Source organism: Sarcophilus harrisii, chromosome 1 (assembly GCF_902635505.1).
Source record: "Sarcophilus harrisii chromosome 1, mSarHar1.11, whole genome shotgun sequence".
Taxonomy (NCBI): Eukaryota; Metazoa; Chordata; class Mammalia; order Dasyuromorphia; family Dasyuridae; genus Sarcophilus; species Sarcophilus harrisii.
The window spans coordinates 353,775,001-353,794,693 of NC_045426.1; the positions used below are offsets into that span (position 1 = coordinate 353,775,001).

The window sequence follows — 19,693 nt, forward strand, 5'->3', positions numbered from 1 at the left end:
CCTTAGATCAAAAGAGTAGAGGCAGAGAAAAAAAAATTCTTCCTCAGAATATATATTTGAAGAGAACTAAAAAGTCCAGCCAATTCTTCATTTTCCAATAGCTGCACTTCTTTGATCAGATTCTACATCATCATTCCCTCCCCATCCCACAATCTTTTCAGCTTCTTTTTGTGTTGTTTTTCCCCATTGGACTGCAAGCAGGGACCATCCTCCTTTTTTCTTATTTGTGTCCCTAGTACTTAGCACAGCACCTAGCACATAATATATGCTTGATAAATGTATATTGTATCACATTATATTGTACATAGGTGCTGCAGAAAGCCTCTTGTGATTGGATGGATCCTTGACACTTTCATTAATTTATCACACCCTATCTAAAGAAGCAACTCAATTATTCATCTACAAACAACTGAGCAACTGGGATTCCCCAAAATAAAAGCTTATGCAACAGGGTCACCTTTTCCTTGACCTAGGTTGACTTCTCTCAGCAATTACAAATTCTACATTTCTTTCAAGTCCCTGTTCAAGCCACATTTCCCCTATGTGACCCTAATGACCGCAGTCCATCCACAATAAGCTTTTTTTTCTGAATTCCTAAAAAAATCTCTCTACAATGTCATTATAACCAAAAGTAGGCAAGAGGAAAGTAGGAAATTCAGGCAGCTTATGAACATGTAGAATGTGTTCCAAAAGTTCATTTTTAAGTAAATTCTTTGTAATTTAAGAATGCCTTTTCCCATCTCAAAAAATGTGAATCTAATCTAATATTATGTTGCCCATGTCCCTCTTTAGTTAACAAGAATATATAAAATCCATTAATAGTACATATTCATCAATATGATTTTGGATTCTAAATCATTCCCTACAATTGAGGTGGGGGGGAGGAGTCAGCTGGATACTTTCAATATAACATTAATACAATAAATATGCTCACTTAAAGAGATAATATATATATTTTAACCATGGCCAAAACACTTCTACCTGTATGTGTGTCTATGTGCATGTATCTAGGATTTGCGAGTTTTTTGGCTTGTTTTTTTGTTCTTTTTCAAAAAATGGGTTACAACAGCCTTTTTTGTAGTGGCAAGAAGTTGTTAATTGAATGGATGCCCCTCAATTGGGGAATAGCTGAGTAAGTTATAGCATATGAATATAATGGATTATTTTTATTTAAGAAATAATGAGCAGACTGATTTCAGAAAAGCCTGAATGACTTACATGAACTGATATTGAGTAAAACTAAGAGAACAAGAGAACAGTAACAACAAGATTATGTGATGATTCACTGTGATAGACTTGGCTCTTCTCAACAATGAGGTGATTCAAGACAATTCCAATAGATTTGAGATAGAAAGTGTCATCCATATCCAGAAAATGTGGATCAAAGCACAGTATTTTCACCTTTCTGTTGTTTGTTTGTTTACTGGGTTTTTTTTTCTCTTTCTCATGGCTTTTTTCCCTTTTGATTTGATTTTTCTTATATAGCATGACGAATATGGAAATATATTTGGAAGAATTGCACATTTGAACTACATTGCTTGATGCCTTGGGAGGGGAGGGGGAAAAATTTGGAATATAAGGTTTTACAAAGGTAAATGTTGAAAACTATTTTTGCATGGATTTGGAAAAATAAAATACTTTTAAAAAAATTTTAAATAAAATAAAATGGGTTACAACACAAAAAAATTAGCCAATGAGAGGCAGCTAGGCGACCCAGTGGATAGAGAACCAACCTTGAAGTCAGGAGGACCTGAGTTCAAATCACACACTTAAACTTCCTAGTTGTGTGATCCTGGGCAAATCACTTAACCCCAAATACCTCAGCAAAAATTAAAAAAAGTTAGCCAATGCTCAATGTACATATGAAAGGGAAGCTCTTAATAAATAAGTTCTAATTACATTTCTAGTTCTAAAAAAAAAAAAAAAAAAAAAAAAAAACCCACAAAATATTCTGCTTTAATTAAAACTGTCGTCAATAAATGAAAATTGTACTTGATTCACAGGTCTTGAATTTCATAGCAGGTGTCAAAAGTTTATTCAACAATTTTCCATGCCTATAATTTAATACATAATACTTATTAATGGTACAAAGAACCAAATTTTCTAGTTAAGCACCCACTATAAGTTCATTTACCCAATCTATGTAATTAATTTTTTGTTTGTTTTGCTGAGGCAATTGGGGTTAAGTGACTTGCCCAGGGTCACAAAATTAGTATTAAGTGTCTGAGATCACATTTGAACTCAAGTCCTCCTGACTTCAGGGCTGAGGCTCTTATTCCACTGCGCCACCTAGCTGCCCAATAATTATTTTTTAAAACTGGTATTTTATATAGTGCATAAGAGTTTGCAAAGCAACTTAAATACTTTCTTATATGAGCCTTCCAATACTACTGGGAAGTAGTACCACAGATATTATTACTGCCATTTTATAGAAGAGGAAACAAGCTGGGGGAAGTTTAAATGCCTTGCCCACGATCACCCAGTTCCTGAATTTTGGATCCAGGAGTTGGAATCAAGGCGTCTAGACTCTAAAATTGGACTTCCCACTGAACCACAAACTTCCTCAAGTCAAACATACTAACTAGGAGATGTTAATCACTGATCAGATAACCAATAATGTTATAAGTAATGGCAGAGTCCTGATTGAGGCTTCTTACTATGATGCATGTTGGTTCTACTGGGCTAAATGATTTTTTCGTGAGACTCACTTTTTCATTTTCCCAATTCATAGGAGACTTTTTAAGTCTCCACTATGTGGTATGACTTAAAAAATACAGCTAAGGAAATCATTAAATGAATAACAAGATTGCTACTGGCACAATCTACCAAGTTGCTAACCAGTGATGGATACTAGTCATCCACAAACACAGATACACAAACTATTAGCAAAGATAGAATTATTATAATAAATTTGAATGCCATAAGAATTAGTATGGCTAAACAGACACCACTAACCTAAGAAAATACTCTTTATAGTATGAAAATGTCAAATTAGAAATACCTCACCTTTACACATTTAAAGTTTGCAAAGCACTTTCTTAACAACTATGTGGTCAATACTCCAACTATCAGTCTCATTTTAAAAGTAGGAAAATAAATATTCCTGAGAGATTAGTGGCTTATCCAAGTTCAAGAGGCTGGAAGAGATGCCCAAGTTCTCTGACTCTAAATTCAATGTTTCTAACATTATATGATAATGTCTTATAATACTATCTATTCTGTAAAGATCAATTAAGAGGCTGAATTCAAAAGAACTTTAAGATAAGAGGGATCAACTCTCCAATCTTGGGCAATATTAATTCCATGCTATACTAGCTAACCATTCTAACAAACATACCACATACAGGATGAGTAATAAATATAATCATAAAGTATTTCTGAAATTCTAGGTATAAATGCACATTTAAAATATTTTTCCCATGCTCTATAAATAGATCTATCTTGCCTATATCCAAAATTTTAAATGGCTTAATATGATGAAAGGTATCAACCTCCTTTCTTAAGAAGAGCCTATTTCACCTCACAACCTTTTACAGACATCTCTATGAACATGGCCTGGATATGACGTTTGGTCTGTCCACATAGAATGTTGGTATGGTAGGAATTCAATTTGAAATAAGATCTAGGTTCAAATCTCCATTTATATCTTAGTGACCAAAAGGAAGTCAATTACCTCTTATGGGTCTCAGTCTCATATATAAACAAGATGGTTTGTAATAAATGATCTTAAAGGTCCATTCTAGTTCTAAATCTTATGATTCCAATGACCACCTATCCAAAATAAAGTTTAAAAATGAAATTGAAAGAAAATAGTCTCTCTCTATCCTCAAGTTGATGTCAAACAAATACAGTGATAGTAAACAAGCAAGAGGATGGCCTTTTTGAATGTCTTCAATCCCAAAGCAAATATTCATAAAACTTAAGATATCAACAAGAATATGTCTATCCATTACAACAGACTACAAATACATGAAGAGACACAGAAAGTGAATTTTACACAATCAAGAACACTGTAAAAATTTATTTAAAGAAAAATTATGTTGCAATAAATATCTCTAAATATCTATTCAGTTCAGACTTTTTTTTCAATTTGCTGCATCTAAAAATTCTTTCATTTTAGATATTCTAACAAATATTCAGCTTCCAATAATGAATGTATTTTCAATATATACTTCAATGGACTATTTAAAAATTTACTTCTATATTCACATTATGAATGCATAGCTTATGAAAATACTGAAAAAACTATGTAAAAGAATTTTGAGAACTTTGCAAATTTTTCACAATGATTTTAACGCCTGTAGTCTAAGTTTACAAATATAATTTAAGTAATAAACTCTGGATCCATGACTCATAGCAAATGTTACATAGAAAAACACAGGCTATCATCGCTACTGATTAAACCCAAATTCATCAGTCATCACAAGATCATATATTGATACATAGAAACTAAGAGATCATCCAGCACAACCTTTTCATTTTAGAGATGAGGAAAATGAGGCACGGAGAGGTTAAATGACACTAGATCCACTCTTTCCCCCCACCTCTATACCAAGTCTCAAAACCCTGGGTATGCAATTTTCCTAGCTTAACCACTGCCCCTATGAAGGAGCGTAGGTGGCCAGCCAGCTGAACCTTTGAACTACTTATTGCACAGCAAGTGATGGAAATAAACCATAGGGTAAAAATACAAAGTGAAAAAAAAAAAAAAAATCAAAGGTTATACAGCACTAATCCCAAAATAAAAACTTCAGAAACCGGAGCTCTATCAGCAAATAAAACAGTGGTGGTAGATGTACAGCCCCATGGCCATGGGACTAAAACTGAAAAACATCTCCAATAGGAAACTATGGAAAATATCTTAATTTTAGCGGTGATCTCAAAGCTCAATCCTTAGGTGAGACCAAGGTAACTGACACCTCTAGCCCAAGACGCTGTAACACTACTCAAAGGCACCATTCCCACTTGCCACTTAGAATTCTTCCCCTCCCCACCCCCCCACCCCCACTCCTTATTCCCAACAAAACAGCATCACCAACACCTGGAATCCAAAACCACTGCAAGGTACCAAAGGGCAATCCTGCGCCGTCTAGTCCCCAGAAGCAAACGTGACACCGGCCAGGAAAAGAAAAAAAGCCACGAGACCCCCCGGCAAGACTCTAAAGTGTCCCCGGGATGCCTGGCACAGAGCTTAGCTGGTGGCCTGAAACCACCTGACAAAAGCCGATTTGTGGGAAGGAGGGAAGTAGAGCGCTCCGGGAGACGGTGACAGCCGGCAGCTGCTCCCAGATGTTGAATGACCTCTGACCTCTGACCCGTTCGGGTCAGCAAAGCCATTCATCCCGAAGCTGCCCCCTGGAAACACCCCGAGGCTCCTTTACCTTCCTAAGACTCACGTCGCGGGGTCGGCCCGACCCCTGCCACCGATTCCCCAGGAAATGAGAGCAGCGAGAGGAGGCTGTGGCTGAGAGATGCGCGGGCGGGGCCGGAGGGCTCCGGCTCCTGCCCCGCCGAGGTCCTCGAGCGCCCCGCGGGCTGGAAGCGGCTGTGGCTGCCGCTGCCGCTGTCTCTACCTCTGCTGCCTCCGCCGCTGCGGTAAATCAGCTGACAGCGGCCCCAACTGCCTCACCACGACTGTCGCAAAAAACGGGGTTAAAAAAAAAATACCCACAGCTTCCCCACACCCAAAGTACGGGTTTGATCGACGGCTGCGGGACCCAGCCGGGTTGCCATAGAAATGGAGCGGAAGAGGACTTCCTTCCTCTCCTTAACTCCCACCCCTCTCCCCGCCCCCTTCTCTTTCGGGTATCTTTCTCGCTCTTTCCCCCCTCCCTCCTTCGAGTCTCTCAAGCGGAGAGACTCTGAGCAAAGGAGGCCGCTGCTGCCATCTTTGTTGTGGGAAGTGAGCGCTAGATTCTTTACTAGAGTCCCGGGGGAGGAGGAGGAGGAGGAGAGGACAGTGAAAACGGAAGGGGCGGCCTTAGGGCTGAATGGGAGGCGGGCCCCTTAGGAGGAACTTCCGCTGTGGGGAGAGTAAAATTCGGGGCGGTGACCTTGCGGCTTCCCTGGGGCTCTTCCCTCCTGAGCATTTAGGCTCCTTTTGGTCCCATGTGCCCTAGGGCCCAGGAAATGGAAAGGTTCGAGTTCTCTGATAAATGCCACACAGAGGCTTCAAGCCCCTGTCAGTGCTAAGGTTACTAAAAAAAAAAAAAAAAACCTGTACCTGCCCTCCTGGAGCTCCCTAATTAGGGAACCAGTAAACAAACAGCTAGGTCTAACGTATCTGATGGAAGGTTGCTAATCTTTCTCCAAGAGGACCTTGACTTCAAGGATATGCAAGTGTATTGGATTAAAGTGAGGGAAGGTTGCCATCTCCCCTGAAAATGGTCCTTGATGACCTGCCTTGTTCTCAGTTAACACTCCTGACCCTTTTGGGCTGATTGAATGAGGTGACCTCGGCAATTCCAATAGACTTGTGATGGAAAAGTCATCTGCATCCAGAGAGACTGAATGTGGACCAAAGCATAGTGTTTTCACTTTTGTTGCTGTTTGTTTGCTTGGGTTTTTTTTTTTTTCCTTATGTTTTTTCCCCGAAAACTCTCTACATGGATTTAGTAAAATAAAAAGTTATTGCCCCCCCCAAAAAAAAAATCCTCACTTGACCTTATTTTAAACGCATATTCTGTATCTCCTTTACCCAGCGAAACTTTTTGCTTTCACTTTTGCTTCCCCTCAATCTTATATAATCTGAAGATTGCTTAACTGAAACTGTTTTCTCCAAAATTATATATGATTAAAGGATCATCACATCAAAGGACCTTTCTTCAGTCATCTTTTTTGCTTTATGCCATCTGACATATTCTTTGGAGTTTTGTGACAGTTTTGAAATGGGTAAGAATCATGGTTAATAGTTTGAAAGAATTGAAAGAGATTTTCTTAAAGTCACAAAAGAGTTTATGCCATAGTTGATGGGCTAGCCTGTAAAGAAAGTCTGACAAATTAGAAATAGTTTGAAAGGGTTTTATATACTGAAGATTTGGAGCTTAGCTAGCCCATTAACAGCCCAGGAGGTGGTAAAAGAAAGATAAGAATAAACCAGGTTAGGAGACAAGGTATCATTAATCAGACAGGAAGGTTTTTTTGCAGAGGACAAATAAGGAGCAACAGATAAGAGGTTTTGGGAAAGAAAGAAGGGAAGGGAGGAAAAATTTGGAACTCAAAATCTTACAAAAATAGTGTTGGAAACTATCCTTACATGTAATTGGGGGGGAAAAAATACTATTAAGTGAAAGAGGAAAAAGAATAAAATAGAAATTGTTAATTGAGTCAGTAACTTGCCCAAGCTCACACAAATAATAGGTATCAGAAGGATTTAAAACCAGGTTTTCTGGTTCCAGAGCAGTTGCTCCTTCAATTATACCAAGCTATATTTTGTTTGATGTGAACAAACATTTTAGCTATATTATGGGTGTGTTTTGAGTATACCCAATTGCTAGTGAATTTTGTACTAAGTTTATGCTCTTTAATACTTGCTGCCTCAGATCTTACTTTCACCCCATTCAGATTTAGTACATTTTCTTTAGCGGAGACAAGAAGGCATAATAGAATAGAAATGGCACCAAAGCACCTAGAAGTGCTATTGGACAAATCTGATGCCAGTTTCTTCATATATAAAATGAAAGAAGTGTACTAAATAATCTCCAGATCTTTCCAGCTCTAAATGACTGAATTTTTTTTAAATTGAATTAGTTTGTGCTGAACACTGTGCTGGCATAGAAGATACAAAGATAAAACAATATTTAGGGAGCTTACAATTCAAATAAGAGATATGTGCACTATCTGTGTGTGATCTTGGCTAAGTCACTTACTAGTATGGAATTCAATTTTTTTCATCTGTAAAAAAGAAAAAGTTGAATTAAATGATCTTTATAGGTCCTTTAGCTCTATTAAAACATGTTGGTGCTATAATTATGGAAATATATTTCATATCTCTGTCTGACTGTCATTAATGAGATGACCCTAATTAACACATTGTTATAATTTGTCATTCTAGAAACACATTCCTATTCAATCTATTTTGGTCCACTCATGTATAGATTTTTATCTTATTCTTAGCACCTTTGATTTACCCATAGAGTGAAGGAAACTTATAGTCCTTATTATACAAATAACCATATTATGTAAGACTATCTCAGCATTATAGAGATGTTAAAAAAAAAAAAAAGCTATGTGAAGTGACAATATGGTAAGAAGATATATTTGATTTATTTGGGGATTTCATAGGGGCTTTGGAATAAAAGGTAAAATAATCAAACTCTCAAATTTTCCTAACATTTACCAGCAAATAATCTCTAAAAGAATTAATTTTGTGCTAAGCCATTGATATCCTCAAAAAAGAAAAAATGTAGCTCATCAATAAATCTTACATCCTAGTAAAGTTTATTGAAGAATACTATCTTTTACAATCAAAAAAAAAAAAAAAACAACTCAGAGACTAGAGACAGAGGATGCTGTGCTTTTCCTACTGTTTCTTTGGTCAGGTCTCCATTAGCATTAGGCACATTTATTATCTACAGTAGCAAACAAGCTAATGAGAGTGGATGCACCAAATGTGATTTCTTAGCTTTCCCCATATATAGAAAAAAAAAGATTTCACTATGACATGTTAAGTGATATTTCATCAGTTTAACTCCAATCTACTTCAATTTACTCAATCTACCTTGGGAAGTGATTGGCAAGTACTGGTGTTATCTGTTACCTCTGAATCCAGATCTATATACTTTGGGATCTTTAAGCATTATAACTGGCAAAGAAGGCAGGAAAAAAAGGAAGGATAACAAATTTGACCCAGCCAATGCTGATTTTATAGATTTATTGTTCACACCTCTATTGGAGCCTACTTTCAAAATCATATCCACCTTTTATGAAATATTTTATGTAAATGAAAATTTCCAGAGCCCAGTGACCCAGGCCTCCTCTACCTGATGTCCCACTGCATCCCAATGGCAATTGGAAAAAGGGGCTTTTCGGTTTAGTAAATCTAAGTTAGCAAATGATTTTTTTTAAAGGGTTATTTAGTTTGTTCATGCCCAGAATTTCAGACTTGATTCTTAATCCTCCCCAGTTTGTCTCCAGCCTTTAAAGTATGCTACTTATATAGATGCAGTAAGCTAAGTTTTTGTTCATTATCCTATATATTGGGATACTTGGCACTAATGAACAAGATCAACACACACCAATTTCAGACTAGAATAGGCTACTAAAATGTAATTACCATTACCAATGTTTCATGTATAAGGTTTAATTGAAGTTGAACTTTGAAAGGTGGATAAGAATCCAACAAATAAAATAAAAAGGATATTCTGGAGTAAAGGAATAGAATGAACACAAAGTTCAGACTGCAGGCATATTTGGAACAAAATAATCTAGTTTGGCTAACACATTATATGAATAGGAGTTATATGAGTAAAGGCTGAAAAGTTAGAGTGACATCAGATTGTTTAATTTTTGCTCAGTAAAAAGAAAAGGTTTATAAAATACTTTTTTTTTTAAACAATGGCTCCATGATCATTGTTACCAATATGAGATTGGTAGTTGCAATATTGTCCCAAGTTTTACAGATAAAAAAATTGAGGCTTATATAGTTTGCATTTATCTGCCCAGAGTCACACAGATGATAAAATATGAGGGCCAGAATTTAAAGCAAAATCTTCTGACTTCAAGACTAGTAATCAAGTCATATATCATTCAGACATTTAAACAATAAAAAAATGACCAGAACCTTGCAATAAAGATTATTCTGTCAGTAACATAAAATATGAATTTGTATAAAGATTGTAGACCAAAAGACTTAGTAAGAGGCCATATAATAGTCTTGGGAGTGATCATGAGGGTCCATAGTGGGATAGAAATAAAAAAAAGAGGAAATTATAAATGAGATCTTGTTGAAGTGGAATTTGAGTAATTTAGTCTCATCAGTGATGAGATACCTGGTGTGGAAGAAGAAGGAATAAAAGATGAACAATATTGTTTCAGACTGGATGAATTTCTGATGTCACTAATAGAAATGGTCAAATCAAGAGAAAAAGCATTTTATGGGGAAAGATGGTAAGATTTAGAACTGAAAGGATCTTTAATGAGTTGAGGCCATTTAGTTTCAACCCCCTTGTTTTATAAATAAGAAAATTGAAGCTTTTGAAGTACAAAACAGTTCATTCAAGTGGAACTGAAACTAAAAATTGAAGACAAAGTCAGAGATATGGATTACTCTGCATAAAAACAGTAGTTGAAATCATGGAAATACATGAAATTCCCAACGGGGAGAATGTAGAGCATGAAGAAAAAATATCAAAACAAAAACATGAGGTTCACCTATCTTAAGGAGTATATAAGAGAATAATGAGCTAGTGAAAAAGCCAAAGAAAGAATCTGTTAGAGGATAAGAAAAAGAACTAAGAGTATATAGTGTCTGTGAATTCAAAAGAAGAAAGAATATATTTCTAAAAGGAATTTCTAACAGTGTCAGAAGCTGCAAGGATATCAAGAAAGATAACTGAGGGAAGAGTTACAAAAACATGAATAGGAAATCATTGGTAACTTTTGAGAGTAATTTTAATTGAGTGGTAAGGTTGGAAATGAGATAGATTCTCAGGGTTAAGGAAAGAGTAGGTGGTGATGAAGTAAAACCATTTGTTATGAACACCTTTTCCAAAAAAACTAACAATTAAAGGGAAAGAAAAGGATGGAATGGCAGACAGATGGTATAGAAGAGTCAAAGGAAGGTTTTTGTTTTGTTTTGTTTTGTTTTGTTTTGTTTTGTTTTGTTTTTAAAGATTGAGAAGATTCAAGCAGCCTTGCAGGCAGATGGAAAGCAACTGAGAGCAAAAGGTTGAAAATGACTGAAAGAAAGGAAAATTGCTATTCTAAAGTCCTAAAGGAGGTGAGCATGCTATTTTTAAAAGCCCAGTTAATCTGTTGCAAAGAAAGTAAATATCCCTTCATTTATTTGCGCCAAAAATAGGATTGTTCATATATCATATTTTACTTGGACATTCTTGTAATTATTTTGAGTACTTATACTGTACCATATGATTCATTTATTTAAATTTTCTTGGTAGTAATCTTTAAATTGTAATAAACTGAATTTCTAATTACTAATAGTATATCAGGAATAAAAATTCTATAAGAAAGTTTAGAAATTCAATTATTCATGTGCTACTCACATACACACATATATACATAATCTGAACTCCCTTATTGAGACCAGGATAAATACTTCGTATTGGCCCACCCAACTTCCATCATACTCCAACAACTAGTACCTAGGTAAAGTAAATGATCTTGAAGTTTTGATGAATCTCAAAGTGATAATTAGAAACACTGAAAGAAATAAAATGAAGTGAAGCTACCAGCCTTTGCCCTGCATTCTTGCTGCCATGGCAAAGATCGCTCCTAGCCTTATTCTTTTAAATTATTTTTCTTTAGAGGGAAAAATCAGTCACTAGTGCCAAGGCCCATAATATAAACTATAAAAGAACCCACAGCCCAGAGTCACACAGATGATAAAAGAATAATTAAAAAAATGGACAATCTTCCCCAGGAAGTGGACATAGAAGCAGGTGATTTTATAGGAACAGTTGATTGCAAGGCTGGTTTGGCCCAGTTTGAGGGAAGGGGCAGGAACAAGGGTTTGGGGGGTGGGGGGAGACAGCTCAGCATGATCAGCAAGCAAACACTAGCAAAAGCATCTGGGAGTGACCAAGACTTTGGTTCCCTGTAGGCTCCCGATTAGCTTTTTCAGCAAAAAGCTAACTCTGTCTACTGTATCTGTCTGTTGGTAACTCATAGAAAATAGATGTTAATCTCAGGGTTACTTCTATATTTCTCCCCTTTTGGTTAAGGTGGCTGCAGGGCCCACTGCTGACCAAGAAGGCATGATCTGTTGCTGCCCTTTGTAGTTTCTCCTTGCACAGATCTAACAAGATGTGAGATTGCCAGTTTTTTTTTTTTTTTTTTTTTCTAGAGTTAAGGCAGACTTGTGACGAGGTTTGGGTTCCTTCCCCTTCCTAGCAATGGGAAAGACAGAAAGGAAGAGAAAAGAAAAATAAAAGGAAGTCATAACAGAATTAGCAGGATCCATGAACGAAAGAAAACAAAATGATTATTTGGTGATCAGGGGTGCCATTTACTCAACCTATTTCCAGTGTCTCAGGTGAACAGTTTCTTCAAGATATCTTCTGTTTCAGGGTACTTGAAGTGGAGGCTCTCACCAGGTTTGGTGATCCAATGGGGACAGATCCTTCTTCAGATAATCTAGGAGTTCCCTCCCTCAAATTTGGCAGGTGTGAGAATAGTGAGAAGGATCTGGCAGGGACTCTTAGATTGAAGGAAAGAGCAAAGAGGTACAATTCCCTGAATTTAGAAAAGGAATTGTTCTATTCTCCAAATATCTGTAACATGGAAACAATAACTGATTGATAAGTACATGGCCAGTTTTTAGTTAAGCTGTAAGGATTACTTGAAATCTACAATTGTCAGAAAACTTCTTGTGCTCATCTTTGGATCTGAGTTTCCTGTCAGCATGACAGATGGTCCAGTTTCCCAGCCTTGCAGGGCTAGGTTCAAACAATACAATGAGATTTCCTCCTAATTTCCACAAATGAATAGTTGTCTCACAAGACAGAAGTTGAACTAGACCCATAATTGAGCAGATATTATTAAGCTAGTTCCAGGATTGAGTCACAAGATAGAGTAAGTGTGGTTCATTCAATTTCTACTATAAAATTATTTGCTATCCTAATTCCTTTAATTTATTCAATTTTTCCCTTTTGCTTTCTCGGGGAGTGAGCAACCCACTTTTTTCATGGATCACTTATCTATAAGATTTTTCATAAATTCATATTCATAATTATATTTGTCAGGTTATAGATTAAACTAGAGAGCTCAGAATAGAATAATTTTGAAAAAAATAGAGATTTACCAAAATAACCAAGAAAACTTAAAAAATAAACAACATGAAATGAAAGACCAAAGCAATATAATTATCACCAATATTAACTAACATCAAGACCCTTTGCATCCTACTAATCCATTCTCAATGTTCGTTTAATTAACTCATTTTGAGTTTCAGATTTATCTTGAACAATAGGCTTTATTTTCAGGATAGCTCTGAAGGAGGAGGTTACTAGATAATTCTGCCAGTTACAAAACTTATTACAATTTAATACATTTACTTAAATTTTGTTCTTCAATGTTGAAATGTCAGAGAATGTCTTATTATATACCATTTGCTGTTTCTATCCTCACCTAAATCCTGTACTTGTTATAAAAATCTTTTTAAAAACAACAACAAAAAAATTTGAACTACTTGATATTACTAAACCTCTTTTCTTTATATTTTTATCAGTTCCATTGATACTCTTGACTTTTTCTTATTCATTTGATCATTTATCATTATTATTATCATTTATTATTAAATCATTATTATAAGTATTTTTCATGCTTACCCATGAAAAACTTATATTTCTTCAATTATTTAAATCTGATATAGAGGGGCAGCTAGATAGCACAATGGATAGAACATTGGCCCTGAAGTCATTGGACCTGAGTTCAAATCTAGTCTCAGACACTTTCTAGCTCTGTGATGCTGGGTGAGTCACTTAAGCCCAATTGCCTCAGGGGAAAAAAAAACACCCCATAAATCTTATATAGTTTCTGGCTTTATGTTGGCAGATGTACTTCCAGGATATTTATAGTAGAGCTATTTTAAAGGGAATATCTTTTACTATTTTAATTGTTTCAACTAACTTTTAAGATGAGTCTTTGGGATTTTTTTTTTTTTTTTTTTTGGTCTTCATTTTGGGATTACTTTTTTTAAAAGTAGTATTTATTTTTTCAAATACTTGCGAATATAGTTTTCAACATTCATCTTTGCAAAACTTTTTTTTCTCTCTCTCTCCCTTCTTATCCTCTCCTCAAGACAGCAAGTAATCCAATAGAGGTTAGACATGTGCTATTCTTCTAAACATATTTCCATATTCATCATGCTATATAAGAAAAATCAGATTAAAAAAAGGTAAAAAAAACAAACAAGTAAACAACAACAACAACAAAGATGAAAATACTAAGTTTTGATCCACATTCAGTCTCCATTGTTCTTTCTCTGGAGGAATATGGCACTTTTCATTACAAGTCTATTGGAATTGTCTTGGATCACCTCATTGTTGAAAACAGCCAAGTCCATTACAGTTGATCATCACATAATCTTGTTACTGTATACAATGTTCTCTTGGTTCTGCTCACTTCACTTAGCATTGGATCATGTAGGTCTTTCCAGACTCTTCTAAAATCAGTTTCATTCCATTACATTCATATACCATAATGTATTTACCACTCTTCAACTGATGGGCATCCACTCAATTTCCAGTTCCTTTTCATTACAAAAAGTGCCGTTGCAAACATTTTTGCACATGTGGGTCCTATTCCTTTTTTTATATTCTCTTTGAGATACAAACTCAATAGAGAGACTACTAAAGTGTGCATACAGTTTTATAGCCCCTTGGGCATAGTTCCAAATTGTTTTCCAGAATGGTTGGATCAGTTCATAACTCCACAAGCAATGCCTTAGTGTCTCTAGGTAAGTAAACTACCTGTCTTCCTTCATTGTTCTAAAATAATGAGGCTATTCATCTTCAGAGCAGAACAATTAAGTGCCATCTAACTTTTATAACTTTTATAAAATTTAATCTTTATTTTTCCTTAAATTCTACAGAGTGCAACTTCCTAAGAAATTTTAGCAGGGAGTGAGTTCCTTGAATTATCCAAAATCTTAGGAGTTCTCCCCTATAGTTTGATTAAAATGTCTTCAAACTCTTTAATGATTAATTTCCAAATCTTCCAATGATTTTAATTAATTTTGTAATTCCAATGTGATCTATGATGAAATGACAAGAAAAGAAAAGTATCTTGCAGATTTTTTTTTCTTTTTCTCTTTTCTTATAACTTCATACTCCTAAGAAAGACTAAAGTGGGAGTTAGTCTTGCTTACTGGAACAACTGCTTCAAGTACAAAAGTTCATTAGCCTTTCCCAGTTTTCTAAACTCATTGTCTATAACCCTTTAGGTTTAGGGGTAGATGGGCAGAACCTATCACTTAAAATTGCCCAGCAAAAATAAAGGTTCCTTTAATTAAAATAATTCTACTCATCTACACACTAAAACTGTTATGGTGTATGACTCTCTTTACACTTAACAATTTATTAAGATTTTCCTTGACTACGTTGAGAAGGGTAAAAAAAGAAGTGGTAATTATCACAGTTTTAGCTTATTTAGTGAGAAATGGATAGTCTCATTTATTTCATGCTGCTATAAAATAGATATTCTCTTTCATTCTGTGTTGATTCACAGAGTTACAAATTTATATGTTATCTAATGGCATAGGAAATGATCATGCTATAGATGAAGTTCTTGGTTTGTCACAAGGATATAGGATTTGTAGCAAAGCACTGCAGAGTCACTCTGTGCCTCAGAAATACTAATATAATAGGCTGAACCATCTAGAATGATTCCCCCATCCCTGATCCCCGCTCCCCTCTCCTGGCAGAGGTAACATTGGTAACGACTGAAGTTGAAGAATCTCAGAGGTTCATGACCACAGAGTGGTGACCCTGGCATGAGCACTACAGGCTGGCCCAATAAAGGTGCTACAAAGCAGGCATCCCATTGGTGGGGAACTGGTGAAGACCCTGTGGATAGGGGTCAGTCAAAACCTGCAGGATGGGACTAATTAATTCCAGGTTTCACAGATTAGTCAGGAACTGACTTATGAAGTCCCAGTTTTTAATTCAGGTACTTGGCAAAAAAAAAAAGGAAAAAATTCTGGAATAAAGTAAGATCTTGGCTAACTTTCCATAGGTACCAAACTTCCCAAGATGCTGAAATTGTCTTTCTTAAGGGAACAGTGGCTGACCATATGCCTCTAAATTATGGGATCAACAATTACAGAAATTTAACTAATTTTCAGAAATTGACCCATGATGATCCTCATCACTTTTGGACAACATAGGGTTCTTTTGAATGGGATAGAACTAGTTATCTTTTTTAAAATTATTTTTTATTATACCTTTTTATTTATAAAACATATGATGCACAGGTAATTTTTCAACACTGATCCTTGCAAAACCTTCTATTCCAAATTTTCCCCTCCTTCCTCCCATCTCCTCCCTTAGATGGCAGGTAGTCCAATTCATATTAAATATGTTAAAATATATGTTAAATCCAATATATGTATACTTATTTATACTGTTATGTTGCCATACCAGAAAAATCAGATTTAGAAAGAAAGAAAAAAAACCTGAGAAGAAAAACAAAAATGCAAGCAAACAATAACAGAAACAGTGAAAATGCTATGTTGTGGTCCACACTCATTTCTCCTAGTCCTCTCTCTGGGTATAGATGACTCTTCATTACTGAACAACTGGAACTGGTTTGAATCATCTCATTGTTAAAGAGAGACACGTCCATCAGAGTTGATCATTGTATAGCCTTGTTGTTGCCATATATAATTGATGTGGGTGTATTCCTTTTAAGAATTGATTTATTCCTTTCTTTATCAATCTAGGACATTTTGATTCACAAATCCTGGTACCTTTGAATTCCAAAAGAAGATCCTGGACAGTCCCAGCTCCACCTGGATCTGAGCCAACTTGGAATCCCACCCACAGGTTCCTCTAGCTAAATCTCTCATTATAAAAGGGTTAAGCTGGAATCCTCTCTTTGCAGAGGTTCCAAACATGCCAGCCTTACGCCTGGCATGACAGGGATCTCTGTCCACTGGAATCCTGTTTCCAGTGCCCTTCTTACCTTCACCTATTTCCTTAACTATACTTTAACCTTACTTCCAAACTCCATAATAAACCTCTTTTATCAATCTAGCTTTTCAGGCCAATAAATTCCTTTATTGGGAACTCTCGCGCCATTACTAGACTTTATTTAACTCCGTATTCTTGCACCGAATCCAAAGGGGTTGCAGGGGAACTCTATTTGACTCCCTGTACCCTCAACTTGCCACTAGACCTCAATTAAACCCTAATTTCATTTAGGTACCCCAAATCTAGACCTCATCATAATGATCTCCTGGTTCTGCTCATTTCACTTAGCATTAGTTCATGTAAGGCTCTCCAGGCCTCTCTGAAGTCTTCTTGCTGGTCATTTCTTACAGAACAATAATATTCCATGACATTCATATAACACAATTTATTTAGCCATTCTCTAACTGATGGGCATCCACTAAGTTTCCGGTTTCTCGCCACTACAAAAAGGCCTGCCAGAAACATTTTTGCACATACAGGTCTCTTTCCCTTCTTTAAAATCTCTTTGGGACCAAATGATGAGGTTTGACTCCCCTGCAACCCTTTGGGATTTGGCGCAAAGGTAGGAAGTTTTGGGGACTCCCTTCTGGAGGTGCAGAGGTTCTCTGTAAAGGAATTTACAGACCCGAAAACCTAGATTGATAAAAAGGTTTATTATAGCGATTGGAAGTAAGGTTAGAAATCCTGACAGAGAGGCATAAAGTCCGGTAAGGACTATCCTATGTTCTAATTTATTTATAATCTCATTCTTTATGTCTAGATCATGAACCCATTTTTGACCTTATCTTGGTATACAGTGTTAAGTGGGTCAATGCTTAATTTCTGCCATACTAGTTTCCAATTTTCCCAGCAGTTTTTGTCAAATAGTGAAATCTTATCCCAAAAGCTGGGGTCTTTGGGTTTGTCAAACACTAGATTGCTAGTTATTGACTATTTTGTCCTGTGGATCTAATCTATTCCACTGATCAACTACTCTTATTCTTAGCCAGTATCAAATGGTTTTGATGACCGCTGCTTTATTAAAACAAGTTATCTTGAAGAAATGTTTTGATGAAGTTGATATAAACTGTTTCCCCTTCAATGGGAAGGGTTGGGTGTGGTTTGGAAATGGTAAGGGGTCACCATTTAATTAAAAAAAGCTGGAGAGATCTCTAGAAGCAAAGCAAAGTTTATTATACATTCTGGCGAGAAGGGCGTCCCACCTGTCAATGGAAGGGAGGAAGCACCATTCAGTACAGGGTCAACACTTTTAATCCTTAATGCAAATACCCCCTCCCACCACTGACTCTCATCCTTATTGGCTGAGGATCTTACATTCTAAATGTGGGAACTACCCAAGAAACTGAACTTGAACAGTAAATACATAGTTGCCCATATTTGACTGAAATGGGGAGAAAATGATGTCATGGGATGATAGCAGGAAGGGGACTTAAGTATGCCCTTGACTCAATGCTCAAAGTCCTTCAGGCCTACTCAAACTCTGAAGTAGATGAAGCCTTACTGGATTTTCACAACTGTCTTGAAAGATCTAACCTCATCTCGTTCAGTTGGAAAGGAATTTTTTGGGGAAGGGTCATTGGGGGGGAGGGGTATCTTAAACCCTTCTGGCCTCTGGGAGGGCCACATCTTTCTGTTCATAAGAGAAACTCCCAGATAAGTATCTCATTCAATTGGAAATCTCTGCCTAGGTCATAGTCACTCGAACTGCTCCCCAGCTCCAAGCCAAAACAACCAGATTCAGGCAAATGCCCTTCAATCCATCTCTGCTAATTCCTAATCAAGAAAGCTCAATGAGAAGTTGGTTCTCAGTGTAAACCCATCTTTGCTAAAAACCTTTGCAAAAATTATCCTAACATGATTTTGCCAATAAGAAAGCTGTTTTCTTAGTGTAAATAAACCCATTTTTGCCACAAACCTCTAGCCAACAAGAACATTAAATATCCTGAGTAGGATGCTTTTAGTAAATGACTACTGAAAGACATCAAACAAGAAGCCTCTTGTAATTTGTATTCCTTTAAGGAAACCTTAAAAAAAGAATTAAAAGGAATGGGGAAAAGCAGAAAAGAGAATTTACACCCTTCTGAATAAGAGTCAGAATTGCACTGCTCAATTAAAATAGTAAATCAGGGATTTGCATACATGTATCATTTTCACCTCTCCAAGATTTATTTGCTCTTCCCTTGGAAAGTCACCCTCAGCACACCAAGGATGAGGAAGGGAAAGGAAGGGCCCTACTAGTACACCAGTTCCTTTTTAAAACCAAGAAGGAGTCTGAGGTCAATACTCTTATTCTTGTAAGTTGAATTATGAGACTTATGGAATAAATTTGTAAGAAATTTAACTGGTAATTTGTATTGCTCCTAATTTGGCTCTTAACATTAAGGGATTTTTTTTCCCCTGAGGCAATTGGAGTTAAGTGATTTGCCCAGGGTCACACAGCTAGGAAATGTTAAGTATCTGAGGTCAAATTTGAACTCAGGTTCTCCTGACTTCAGGGCTGGTGCTCTATCCACTGCGCCACTTACCTGCTCCTAACATTATTTGCAAATTAAAGAAATCAAAACTAGTCACATGAAAGTCTTATTCTGATCAGATAAACTTTAGATTTTGCTAGGCAGCTTTAAGTGATGGTTTCAGCCCACCTCCCCCTAAAAGGATTTCTTCTTTATTCTATGTATTTGTTTTAGCTTGTCTGTGCTTGTGTCTTTGTAAAATGTAGGAAAGTATTTGTCTTGTGTTTGTATTATTTGTAGATTGTTACCTTCAAGAATTTCTAAAAAATAAAACAGTAACTAAAAAACTCATTATTTTTCCTAATTAGATCC

General features: G+C 36.2%; 1 protein-coding gene and 1 long non-coding RNA gene across 8 annotated transcripts in view; one reads left to right on the top strand and one right to left on the bottom strand.

The window, feature by feature from the left end:
- WDR7 (WD repeat domain 7) overlaps positions 1–5,654 on the bottom strand; it is a 506,900-nt gene extending 501,246 nt beyond the window's left edge. For 2 of the 6 annotated variants that reach the window (XR_004230845.1, XR_004230846.1), the window contains exon 1: positions 5,382–5,654. The gene's annotated coding sequence lies outside the window, so the exon portion shown is untranslated. The remainder of the gene's footprint in view (positions 1–5,381) is intronic. The other 4 variants (XR_004230847.1, XM_031945927.1, XM_031945925.1 and 1 more) reach the window with 3 other exon arrangements.
- A 117-nt stretch (positions 5,655–5,771) lies between these two features.
- LOC116420508 lies at positions 5,772–16,721 on the top strand. 2 transcript variants are annotated; one of them, XR_004230849.1, is made up of 4 exons: positions 5,772–5,902; positions 6,800–6,891; positions 10,833–10,939; positions 16,619–16,721. It is a non-coding gene; the product is annotated as an uncharacterized LOC116420508 (long non-coding RNA). The 2 variants fall into 2 exon arrangements; XR_004230848.1 differs by having other exon boundaries at positions 5,772–6,891.
- The last annotated feature ends 2,972 nt before the right edge of the window (positions 16,722–19,693 follow it).